General features: G+C 43.8%; 1 pseudogene; it reads right to left on the bottom strand.

Annotated features, from left to right (window-relative positions):
- LOC118364470 (protein PTHB1-like) overlaps positions 1 to 12377 on the bottom strand; it is a 99730-nt pseudogene that overhangs the window by 78241 nt on the left and 9112 nt on the right.

Here is a 12377-nt window from a genome sequence, read left to right as displayed (position 1 = left end):
CTGCCTAAATGACTACCGACCCATAGCACTCACATCTGTAGCCATGAAGTGCTTTGAAAGGCTGGTCATGGCTCACATCAACACCATTATCCCAGAAACCCTAGACCCACTCCAATTTGCATACTGCACCAACAGATCCACAGATGATGCAATCTCTATTACACTCCACACTACCCTCACTCACCTGGACATACGGAACACCTATGTGAGAATGCTATTCAGTGTCCTCAAAGCTCATCACTAAGCTAAGGATCCTGGGCTAACACTACTCCCTCTGCAACTGGATCCTGGACATGTCTGGCCACCTCCAGGTGGTAAGGATAGGTATCAACACATCCGCTACGCTGATCCTCAACACAGGGGCCCCTCAGGGGTGCATGCTCAGTTGCCTCCTGTACTCCCTGTTCACTCATGACTGCACAGCCAGGCATTACTCCAACACCATCATTAAGTTTGTTGATGACACAACAGAGTGATCACCGACAACGATGAGAGCCTATAGGGAGGAGGTCAGAGACCTGACCGTGTGGTGCAAGGACAACAAACTCTCCCTCAACGTGATCAAGACAAAGGAGATGACTGTGGACTAAAGGAAAAGGAGGACTGAGCAGGCCCCCATTCTCATTGACAGGGCTGTAGTGGAGCAGGTTGACAGCTTCAAGTTCCTTGGCTTCCACATAGCCATCAAACTACATGGTCCAAGCACACCAAGACAGTCGTGAAGACAAAACCTATTCCCCCTCAGGAGACTTGATTTGGCATGGGTTTTACAGCTGCACCATCGAGAGCATCCTGATGGGTTGCATCACAGCCTGGTGTGGCAACTGCTCGGCTTCCGACCCGCAAGGCACTACAGAGGGTAGTGCGTACGGCCCAGTACATCACTGGGGCCAAGCTTCCTGCCATCCAGGACTTCTATACCAGGCACTGTCCGAGGAAGGCCCTAAAAATTGTCAAAGACTCAAGCCACCCTATTCATAGACGGTTCTCCTCTGTTACCGCACGGCAAGCGGTACCGGAGCACCAAGTCTAGGTCCAAGAGGCTTCTAAACAGCTTCTACCCACAAGGCATAAGACCCCTAAATAGCTATTCAAATGGCTACCCAGATTATTTACATTTGCCCCCCCCCCATGCTGCTGCTACTCTGTTATTATCTATGCATAGCCACTCTAATAACTCTACCAACATGTACATAATTACCTCAATTACCTGGACACCGGTGCCCCCCGCACGTTGACACATTGACTCTGTACCGGTTGCCCCTGTACAAAGCCCTGCGATTGTTATTTACTGCTACTCTTTCATTATTTGTTATTCTTACCTCTTACTTGTTTAGGGATTTTCTTACAACTGCATTGTTGTTTAAGGGCTTGTGAGTAAGCACTGTATTCGGCACATGTGACAAATAAAAGTTGATCTAATTGAGAAATTATGTGAGAGAGAGAGAGAGAGAGAGAGAGAGAGAGAGAGAGAGAGAGAGAGAGAGAGAGAAGTGAATGGGAGTGTGTGTGTGTGGTTTGCGCAAAGGGAAACTGGCATGAATGAAGGAGTCCATAAAGCGCTGGAAGTCTATGAAATGAATGTAAGGTGAAGAAGAGTTCAGGGGTTAATGAGGAATGTTAGAATGCCAGAGGGAGAGAGAGAGAGAGAGGATGGGGGGAAGAAATCATCCCTCAAGAGAAATATATGTATTTGGAAAAAAGGAGGGGAAAGCCCTCGACTCTGCAGCATCCAAGAAAAGTAATGACTCCCATCCTAAACATCTCCTCTATAACAGTAACCAACACAGCTCCAAGTCTCCTCACACACACGTGCACACACAAACCAGTAAACTGAAGCCCTTTTAGACATGAGAAGGCCAATAATAAAACAAGGGATATATTGTTGAGGTGTGTGTGTGTGTGTGTGTGTGTGTGTGTGTGTGTGTGTGTGTGTGTGTGTGTGTGTGTGTGTTCCAGGGAGCACGTGTTTGGATAAGTGTGCTCTCCCATTAATGAATTGCCTGTTGTCTCTTGTCTGGGGCTTGGTCCAGATTTCAGCAGTGTGTTCCTGGCAGGCTAAAAGAGAGCTTCTGTGGTTGACCTGACACAACCTTTGAAGGACACACAGAACCTAACTTACTACACATACAAATACACCCACACGTGTGCACATGCATCCACACAACGATCCAGTCACTGCCATCCAAATAAACCTGCACCAGAACGCCAAGGGTTCCCCTCCACACAGAATGAATCATATTCTACACTTATAGCTCTGTGGTCATTAGAAATGAAAGGGCAGTGAATTAACTCAATTTTTTTTTTTAAGTGTGTGTGGTTTGTGACTAAACTGTCAATGCATATCTGTTACATGTGAAGTGTTTGAGCTGCTCATGTGATGTGTAACATGTGACCCCTCCGAAGGTTCCATAAGTCATGTTGCAAGCAGTCCTCTGGAGGATGTGCTCATAGACCCGCTTGAGCTGGTACTGAACCCCATGCTCCACATTACCAGCAGTACCTATGGTAGAGAAAGAGAGAGAGACAGTAGAGCGAGGTAGAGAGAAATAGAGGGAGAGAAAGACATTAGAGCGATATAGAGAGAAATAGAGGGAGAGAGAGACAGTAGAGCAAGGTAGAGAGAAATAGAGGGAGAGAGTAGAACGAGGTAGAGAAATAGAGGGAGAGAGAAATAGAGGGAGAGAGAGACAGTAGAGCGAGGTAGAGCGTAATAGAGGGAGAGAGAGACAATAGAGCGAGTTAGAGAGAAATAGAGGGAGAGAGAGTAGAACGAGGTAGAGAAATAGAGGGAGAGAGAAATAGAGGGAGAGAGAGACAGTAGAGCGAGGTAGAGAGTAATAGAGGGAGAGAGAGACAATAGAGCGAGTTAGAGAGAAATAGAGGGAGAGAGACAGTAGAACGAGGTAGAGAAATAGAGGGAGAGAGAAATAGAGGGAGAGAGAGACAGTAGAGCGAGGTAGAGAGAAATAGAGGGAAAGAGACAGCAGAACGAGGTAGAGAAATAGACGGAGAGAGAAATAGAGGGAGAGAGAGACAGTAGAGCGAGGTAGAGAGTAATAGAGGGAGAGAGAGACAGTAGAGCGAGTTAGAGAGAAATAGAGGGAGAGACCCACCCTCCATATTAATATTTTAATATTTATTGTCGCATATCATTGCTATGTCCTATGGTTAAATCTGCAGAGAAAGAACTAGACTAACGGGAGCAAACTGCCATAGTATCAAATCAAAATCAAATCAAATTGGTCACATGCTTCATAAACAACAGGTGTAGACTAACATTGAAATGCTTACTCTCTCTCTGCATTGTTGGGCCCTTCCCCACAATGCAGAGAGAAAAATATAGAAAAAATAATAACACGAAGAATAAATACTGTACCAGTAACGAGACAATTTACAGGGGTACAAGTTATTTGAGGTAGATATGTACATATAGGTAGGGGTAGGCAACATGATAAATAGTAAACAGTTGCAGCAGCATATGTGATGAGTCAAAAGAGTTAGTGCAAAGAGGGTAATGCAGATAGTTAACCATATAACTACACGGACTATTTAGTAGTGTTATGGCTTGGGGGGGTTAGAAGCTGTTCAGGGTGCTGTTGGTTCCAGACTTGGTGCATCGGTACTGCTTGCAGTGCGGTAGATAGCAGAGAAAACAAACAGTCTGTGACTTGGTTGGCTGAAGGTCTTGGATGTCAAGGAGCTTGACCCCAATGATGTACTGGGCCGTACTCACTACCTCTGTAGCGCCTTACGGTCGGATGCCAAGCAGTTGCCACACCAGGCTGTGATGCAGCCAGTCAAGATACTCTCAATGGTGTAGCAATAGAACTTTTGGAGGATCTGAGGGCCAGTGCCAAATCTTCACAGCCACCTGATGGGAAGAGGAGTTGTCATGCCTTCTTCACGACTGTGCTGGTGTGTCTGGACTAGAGGTCGACCGATTAATCGCAATGGCTGACTAATTAGGGCCGATTTCAAGTTTTCATAACAATTGGTAATCGGAATATTTGGACACCGATCATGGCAGATTACATTGCACTCCACGAGGAGACTGAGTGGCAGACTGACTACCTGTTATGCAAGTATGAGTGCAGCAAGGAGCCATGATAAGGTGCTAGCTAGCATTAAACATATCTTATAAAAAACAATCAATCTTAACATAATCACTAGTTAAGTACACATGGTTGATGATATTACTAGTTTATCTAGCTTGTCCTGCGTTGCATATAATCGATGCGGTGCCTGTTAATTTATCATTGAATCACAGCCTACTTCGCCAAACAGGTGATTTAACAAGCGCATTCGTGAAAAAAGCACTGTTGTTGCACCAATGTGTACCTAACCATAAACATCAACGCCTTTTTTAAAATCAATACACAAGTATATATTTTTAAACCTGCATATTTAGTTAATATTGCCTGCTGACATAGATTTATTTTAATTAGGGAAATTGTGTCACTTTTCTTGCGTTCTGTGCAACAGAGTGAAGGTATATGCAGCAGTTTGGGCAGCCTGGCTCGTTGCAAACTGTGAAGACTATTTCTTCCGAACAAAGACTTCGCCAAACAGGGGATGATTTAACAAAGGCGCATTTGCAAAAAAAGCATAATATTTGCACGAATGTACCTAACCATAAACATCAACGCCTTTTTTAAAATCAATACACAAGTATATATTTTTAAACCTGCATATTTAGTTAATATTGCCTGCTGACATAGATTTCATTTAACTAGGGAAATTGTGTCACTTCTCTTACGTTCATTGCACGCAGAGTCAGGGTATATGCAACAGTTTGGGCCGCCTGGCTCGTTGCAAACTAATTTGCCTGAATTTTACGTAATTATGAAATAACATTGAATGTTGTGCAATGTAACAGGAATATTTAGACTTGTGGATGCCACCTGTTAGATAAAATACGGAACGGTTCCATATTCCACTGAAAGCATAAACGTTTTATTTTTTAAATTATAGTTTCCGGATTTGACCATATTAATGACCTAAGGCTCGTATTTATGTGTGTTATTATGTTATAATTAAGTCTATGATTTGATATTTGATAGAGCAGTCTGACTGAGCAGTGGTAGGCAGCAGCAGGCTCGTAAGCATTCATTCAAACCGCACTTTAGTGCGTTTGCCAGCAGCTCTTCTCTGCTTCAAGCATTGCGCTGTTTATGACTTCAAGCCTATCAACTCCCAAGATTAGGCTGGTGTAACCGAAGTGAAATGGCTAGCTAATCAGCGGGGTGCTCGCTAATAGCGTTTCAAACGTCACTCGCTCTGAGACTTGGAGTAGTTGTTCCCCTTGCTCTGCAAGGGCCGCAGCTTTTGTGGAGCGATGAGTAACGCCGCTTCAAGGGTGGCTGTTGTCGATGTGTTCCTGGTTCGAGCCCAGGTAGGGGCGAGGAGATGGACGGAAGCTATACTGTTACACTGGCAATACTAAAGTGCCTCTAAGAACATCCAATAGTCAAAGGTATATGAAATACAAATGGTATAGAGAGAAATAGTCCTATAATTCCTATAATAACCTCAACCTAAAACTTCTTACCTTGGAATATTGAAGACTATATTGACTATATATTGAAGATGTTCTGAGCAAGGAACTTAAACGTTAGCTTTTTTACATGGCACATATTGTACTTTTACTTTCTTCTCCAACACTTTGTTTTTGCATTATTTAAACCAAATTGAACATGTTTAATTATTTATTTGAGGCTAAATTGATTTGATTGATGTATTACATTAAGTAAAAATAAAAGTGTTCATTCAGTATTGTTGTAATTGTCATTATAACAAATAAATAAATACATTTAAAAAAATGTTAAAATATTTTTAACAAATATTTAAAAATAAATAAATAAAATAATCCGATTAATCGGTATCGGCTTTTTTTGGTCCTCCAATACTCGGTATCGGCGTTGAAAGATCATAATTGGTCGACCTCTAATCTGGACCATGTTAATTCCTGTGGACACCGAGGAACTTGATGCTCTCGACACGCTCCACTACAGTCCCATTGATGTGGAAGTGGACGTGCGCAGCACACTGTGTCCGATAGTCCAAGATCAGCTCCTTTGTCTTGCCGACATTGAGGGAGAGGTTGTTGTCCTGACTGACCACCTCTCTATAGGCGGTTTCATCGCAGTCGGTTATCAGGCCTACCACCGTTGTGTCATCAGCAAACTTAATGGTGTTGGAATTGTGCGTGGCCATGCAGTCGTGGGTGAACAGGGAGTACAGGAGGGGACTAACCACGCACATCTGAAGAGCGTGGCGGATGTGTTGTTGCCAATCCTCACCACTTGGCGACGGCAAATCAGGAAGTCCAGGATCCAGTTGCAGAGGGAGATGTTCAGTCCCGAGGTCCTGAGCTTAGTGATGAGCTTGGAAGGCACTATTTATGTTTTATTTCACCTTTATTTAACCAGGTAGGCAAGTTGAGAATAAGTTCTCATTTACAATTGCGACCTGGCCAAGATAAAGCAAAGCAGTTCGACAGATACAACGACACAGAGTTACACATGGAGCAAAACAAACATACAGTCAATAATACAGTATAAACAAGTCTATATACAATGTGAGCAAATGAGGTGAGAAGGGAGGTAAAGGCAAAAAAGGCCATGGTGGCAAAGTAAATACAATATAGCAAGTAAAACACTGGAATGGTAGTTTTGCAATGGAAGAATGTGCAAAGTAGAAATAAAAATAATGGGGTGCAAAGGAGCAAAATAAATAAATAAATTAAATACAGTTGGGAAAGAGGTAGTTGTTTGGGCTAAATTATAGGTGGGCTATGTACAGGTGCAGTAATCTGTGAGCTGCTCTGACAGTTGGTGCTTAAAGCTAGTGAGGGAGATAAGTGTTTCCAGTTTCAGAGATTTTTGTAGTTCGTTCCAGTCATTGGCAGCAGAGAACTTGAAGGAGAGGCGGACAAAGAAAGAATTGGTTTTGGGGGTGAGTAGAGAGATATACCTGCTGGAGCGTGTGCTACAGGCGGGAGATGCTATGGTGACCAGCGAGCTGAGATAAGGGGGGACTTTACCTAGCAGGGTCTTGTAGATGACATGGAGCCAGTGGGTTTGGCGACGAATATGAAGCGAGGGCCAGCCAACGAGAGCGTACAGGTCGCAATGGTGGGTAGTATATGGGGCTTTGGTGACAAAACGGATTGCACTGTGATAGACTGCAGCCAATTTGTTGAGTAGGGTATTGGAGGCTATTTTGTAAATGACATCGCCAAAGTCGAGGATTGGTAGGATGGTCAGTTTTACAAGGGTATGTTTGGCAGCATGAGTGAAGGATGCTTTGTTGCGAAATAGGAAGCCAATTCTAGATTTAACTTTGGATTGGAGATGTTTGATATGGGTCTGGAAGGAGAGTTTACAGTCTAACCAGACACCTAAGTATTTGTAGTTGTCCACGTATTCTAAGTCAGAGCCGTCCAGAGTAGTGATGTTGGACAGGCGGGTAGGTGCAGGTAGCGATCGGTTGAAGAGCATGCATTTAGTTTTACTGGTATTTAAGAGTAATTGGAGGCCACGGAAGGAGAGTTGTATGGCATTGAAGCTTGCCTTGAGGGTTGTTAACACAGTGTCCAAAGAAGGGCCAGAAGTATACAGAATGGTGTCGTCTGCGTAGAAGTGGATCAGAGACTCACCAGCAGCAGGAGCGACCTCATTGATGTATACAGAGAAGAGAGTCGGTCCAAGAATTGAACCCTGTGGCACCCCCATAGAGACTGCCAGAGGTCCGGACAGCAGACCCTCCGATTTGACACACTGAACTCTATCAGAGAAGTAGTTGGTGAACCAGGCGAGGCAATTATTTGAGAAACCAAGGCTGTCGAGTCTGCCGATGAGGATGTGGTGATTGACAGAGTCAAAAGCCTTGGCCGGATCAATGAATACGGCTGCACAGTAATGCTTCTTATCGATGGCGGTTAAGATATCGTTTAGAATCTTGAGCGTGGCTGAGGTGCACCCATGACCAGCTCTGAAACCAGATTGCATAGCAGAGAAGGTATGGTGAGATTCGAAATGGTCGGTAATCTGTTTGTTGACTTGGCTTTCGAAGACCTTAGAAAGGCATGGTAGGATAGATATAGGTCTGTAGCAGTTTGGGTCAAGAGTGTCCCCCCCTTTGAAGAGGGGGATGACCGCAGCTGCTTTCCAATCTTTGGGATTCTCAGACGACACGAAAGAGAGGTTGAACAGGCTAGTAATAGGGGTGGCAACAATTTCGGCAGATAATTTTAGAAAGAACGGGTCCAGATTGTCTCGCCCGGCTGATTTGTAGGGGTCCAGATTTTGCAGCTCTTTCAGAACATCAGCTGAACGGATTTGGGAGAAGGAGAAATGGGGAATGCTTGGGTGAGTTGCTGTTGGGGGTGCAGTGCTGTTGACCGGGGTAGGAAAGCATGGCCAGCCGTAGAAAAATGCTTATTGAAATTCTCAATTATGGTGGATTTATCAGTGGTGACAGTGTTTCCTATCTTCAGTGCAGTGGGCAGCTGGGAGGAGGTGTTCTTATTCTCCATTTACTTTACAGTGTCCCAGAACTTTTTTGAGTTAGTGTTGCAGGAAGCAAATTTCTGCTTGAAAAAGCTAGCCTTGGCTTTTCTAACTGCCTGTGTATAATGGTTTCTAGCTTCCCTGAACAGCTGCATATCACAGGGGCTGTTTGATGCTAATGCAGAACGCCATAGGATGTTTTTGTGTTGGTTAAGGGCAGTCATGTCTGGGGAGAACCAAGGGCTATATCTGTTCCAGGTTCTAAATTTCTTGAATGGGGCATGTTTATTTAAGATGGTTAGGAAGGCATTTAAAAAATATATCTATATAACTATAGTGTTGAACTCTGAGTTCCTGTTGTCCAGGTGGGAGAGGGCAGTGTGTAGTGCAATAGAGATTGCGTCATCTGTGGATCTATTGGGGCGGTATGCAAATTGGAGTGGGTCTAGGGTTTCTGGGATAATGGTGTTGATGTGAGCCATGACCTTTCCAAGCATTTCATGGCTACAGATGTGATTGCTATGGGGACACAGTCATTTAGACAGGTTACCTTGGCATTCTTGGGCACAGGGACTATGTTGGTCTGCTTGAAACATGTAGGTGTTACACACTGGGTCAGGGAAAGGTTGAAAATGTCAGTGAAAACACCCGCCAGCTTGTCAGCGCATGCTCTGAGTACGCGTCCTGGTAATCTGTCTGACCCCGCGGCCTTATGAATGGTAACCTGTTTAAAGGTCCTACTCACATCGGCTAAGGAGTGCCAGATCACACAGTTGTCCAGAACTGCTGCTGATCTTATGCATGGTTCAGTGTTGTTTTCCTCGAAGTGAGCATAGAAGGCATTTAGCTTGTCTGGTAGGCTCGTGCCACTGGGCAGCTCGCAGTTGGGTTTTCCCTTTGTAATCCGTGATAGTTTGCAAGCCCTGCCACATCCGACGAGCGTCACAGCCGGCGTAGTAGGAGTCGATCTTAGTCCTGTTTTGATTCATTGCTTGTTTGATTGATCGTCAGAGGTCGTAACGTGATTTCTTATATACGTGTCCGGATTAGTGTCCCGCACCTTGAAAGCGGCAGCCCTGGCCTATAGCTCAGTGCGGCTGTTGCCTGTAATCCATTACTTTTGGTTGGGATATGTACAGGTCATACCGTCACTGTGGGGACGATGTGCTAAATGTGATAAACTCCTCAATGGTATCAGATGAATCACGGAACATATTTCAGTCTGTAGTAGTCCATCAATGTGGTGTGACATGCATATTACAGCCAATGTTGAAATGTGTGGTATTACCTGAGACGGAGTACACAGACAGTTGTCTGGGGTGCAGCAGAGCCAGATGAAGCAGATCTGAACTCCTGCAGAGAAGTTAATTCAATTACTGCGAAGAACAGATGCCCAAAATCACCAATGAAAACATACAGGACAATACTGACATAAGAGTATATCAGTATAGATACAGTGCCTTGCGAAAGTATTCGGCCCCCTTGAACTTAGAGACCTTTTGCCACATTTCAGGCTTCAAACAAAAAGATATAAAACTGTATTTGTTTGTGAAGAATCAACAACAAGTGGGACACAATCATGAAGTGGAACTACATTTAGTGGATATTTCAAACTTTTTTAACAAATCAAAAACAGAAAAATTGGGCGTGCAAAATTATTCAGCCCCCTTAAGTTAATACTTTGTAGCGCCACCTTTTGCTGCGATTACAGCTGTAAGTCGCTTGGGGTATGTCTCTATCAGTTTTGCACATCGAGAGACTGAAATTTTTTCCCATTCCTCCTTGCAAAACAGCTTGAGCTCAGTGAGGTTGGATGGAGAGCATTTGTGAACAGCAGTTTTCAGTTCTTTCCACAGATTCTCGATTGGATTCAGGTCTGGACTTTGACTTGGCCATTCTAACACCTGGATATGTTTATTTTTGAACCATTCCATTGTAGATTTTGCTTTATGTTTTGGATCATTGTCTTGTTGGAAGACAAATCTCCGTCCCAGTCTCAGGTCTTTTGCAGATTCTTCCAGAATGGTCCTGTATCCTGTATTTGGCTCCATCCATCTTCCCATCAATTTTAACCATCTTCCCTGTCCCTGCTGAAGAAAAGCAGGCCCAAACCATGATGCTGCCACCACCATGTTTGACAGTGGGGATGGTGTGTTCAGGGTGATGGCCTGTGTTGCTTTTACGCCAAACATAACGTTTTGCATTGTTGCCAAAAAGTTCAATTTTGGTTTCATCTGACCAGAGCACCTTCTTCCACATGTTTGGTGTGTCTCTCAGGTGGCTTGTGGCAAACTTTAAACAACACTTTTTATGGATATCTTTAAGAAATGGCTTTCTTCTTGCCACTCTTCCATAAAGGCCAGATTTGTGCAATATACGACTGATTGTTGTCCTATGGACAGAGTGTCCCACCTCAGCTGTAGATCTCTGCAGTTCATCCAGAGTGATCATGGGCCTCTTGGCTGCATCTCTGATCAGTCTTCTCCTTGTATGAGCTTAGAGGGACGGCCAGGTCTTGGTAGATTTGCAGTGGTCTGATACTCCTTCCATTTCAATATTATCGCTTGCACAGTGCTCCTTGGGATGTTTAAAGCTTGGGAAATCTTTTTGTATCCAAATCCGGCTTTAAACTTCTTCACAGCAGTATCTCGGACCTGCCTGGTGTGTTCCTTGTTCTTCATGATGCTCTCTGCGCTTTTAACGGACCTCTGAGACTATCACAGTGCAGGTGCATTTATACGGAGACTTGATTACACACAGGTGGATTGTATTTATCATCATTAGTCATTTAGGTCAACATTGGATCATTCAGAGATTCTCACTGAACTGGAGAGAGTATGCTGCACTGAAAGTAAAGGGGCTGAATAATTTTGCACGCCCAATTTTTCAGTTTTTGATTTGTTAAAAAAGTTTGAAATATCCAATAAATGTCGTTCCACTTCATGATTGTGTCCCACTTGTTGTTGATTCTTCACAAAAAATACAGTTTTATACCTTTATGTTTGAAGCCTGAAATGTGGCAAAAGGTCGCAAAGTTCAAGGGGGGCGAATACTTTCGCAAGGCACTGTATAATGAAGTATATCCTAATGGTAAAGGTCTGGATTGGGGGGGTAGTCAAACTTGGCCCTAAATTTGTATTCTGGGGGCAACTGCTGCTTCATGCACAAGTTGTGAATGGATAAATATAATACAATATGCATAGGAAAAAGTGACAAATCTGTTTGATGTAAATCTATGGTTTAAACATGTGTTCTACAGCTTTGCGGAGGAACACGTCTGTCATCAACCCTGCTGTAATGTTTACGGAGGAAAAACAACTAAAAATGAAGCCTGGGTGATTTCTTCTTAACTCAAAACCACAGCGCCCACTGTCGATGAGAACACATTTCACCATCTCCCGCCCCACTGCTCTAGAGACAAAATTTACAATGTGTTTCTCTGTTTAGGGAACACTCAATGGTCATTCAAAATGCTAACCGAAACCAGCTACCCAAAACAGACAGTAACATAAAATGTCAGCAAACAGATGAAGGAATCCTTTGATTCATACATCCCTTTTGTGGGCAAAACTTTTGGAAAATGCCCGGCTTTTCCAGGAAGCCTGTCTCTCCAGGAGGTCCCTGTGCACCCAGGAATGGACCACCGTGATGACATGTCCCAACATTCCAGTCTTCCCTCACCATTCCATTCCTCCCTTTCTCTCCATCTTTCTCCTCCTATCCCCCTCTTTCTTCTCTTACTTGAATCGTTTTGGTCACGGGGAGAGCAGAAGAGGCAATGGCGGTTTCAGTCTAGCTCTTGACATTTTTTGTTCAAAATATTAGAGTATTTACTCAACCTGTATTTGGCAAGTTAAAGTGCTT

Source organism: Oncorhynchus keta, chromosome 31 (assembly GCF_023373465.1).
Source record: "Oncorhynchus keta strain PuntledgeMale-10-30-2019 chromosome 31, Oket_V2, whole genome shotgun sequence".
NCBI classification, from domain to species: domain Eukaryota; kingdom Metazoa; phylum Chordata; class Actinopteri; order Salmoniformes; family Salmonidae; genus Oncorhynchus; species Oncorhynchus keta.
Note: the sequence above shows the minus strand (reverse complement) of the source record. Positions and strands in the feature narration are given on the sequence as shown.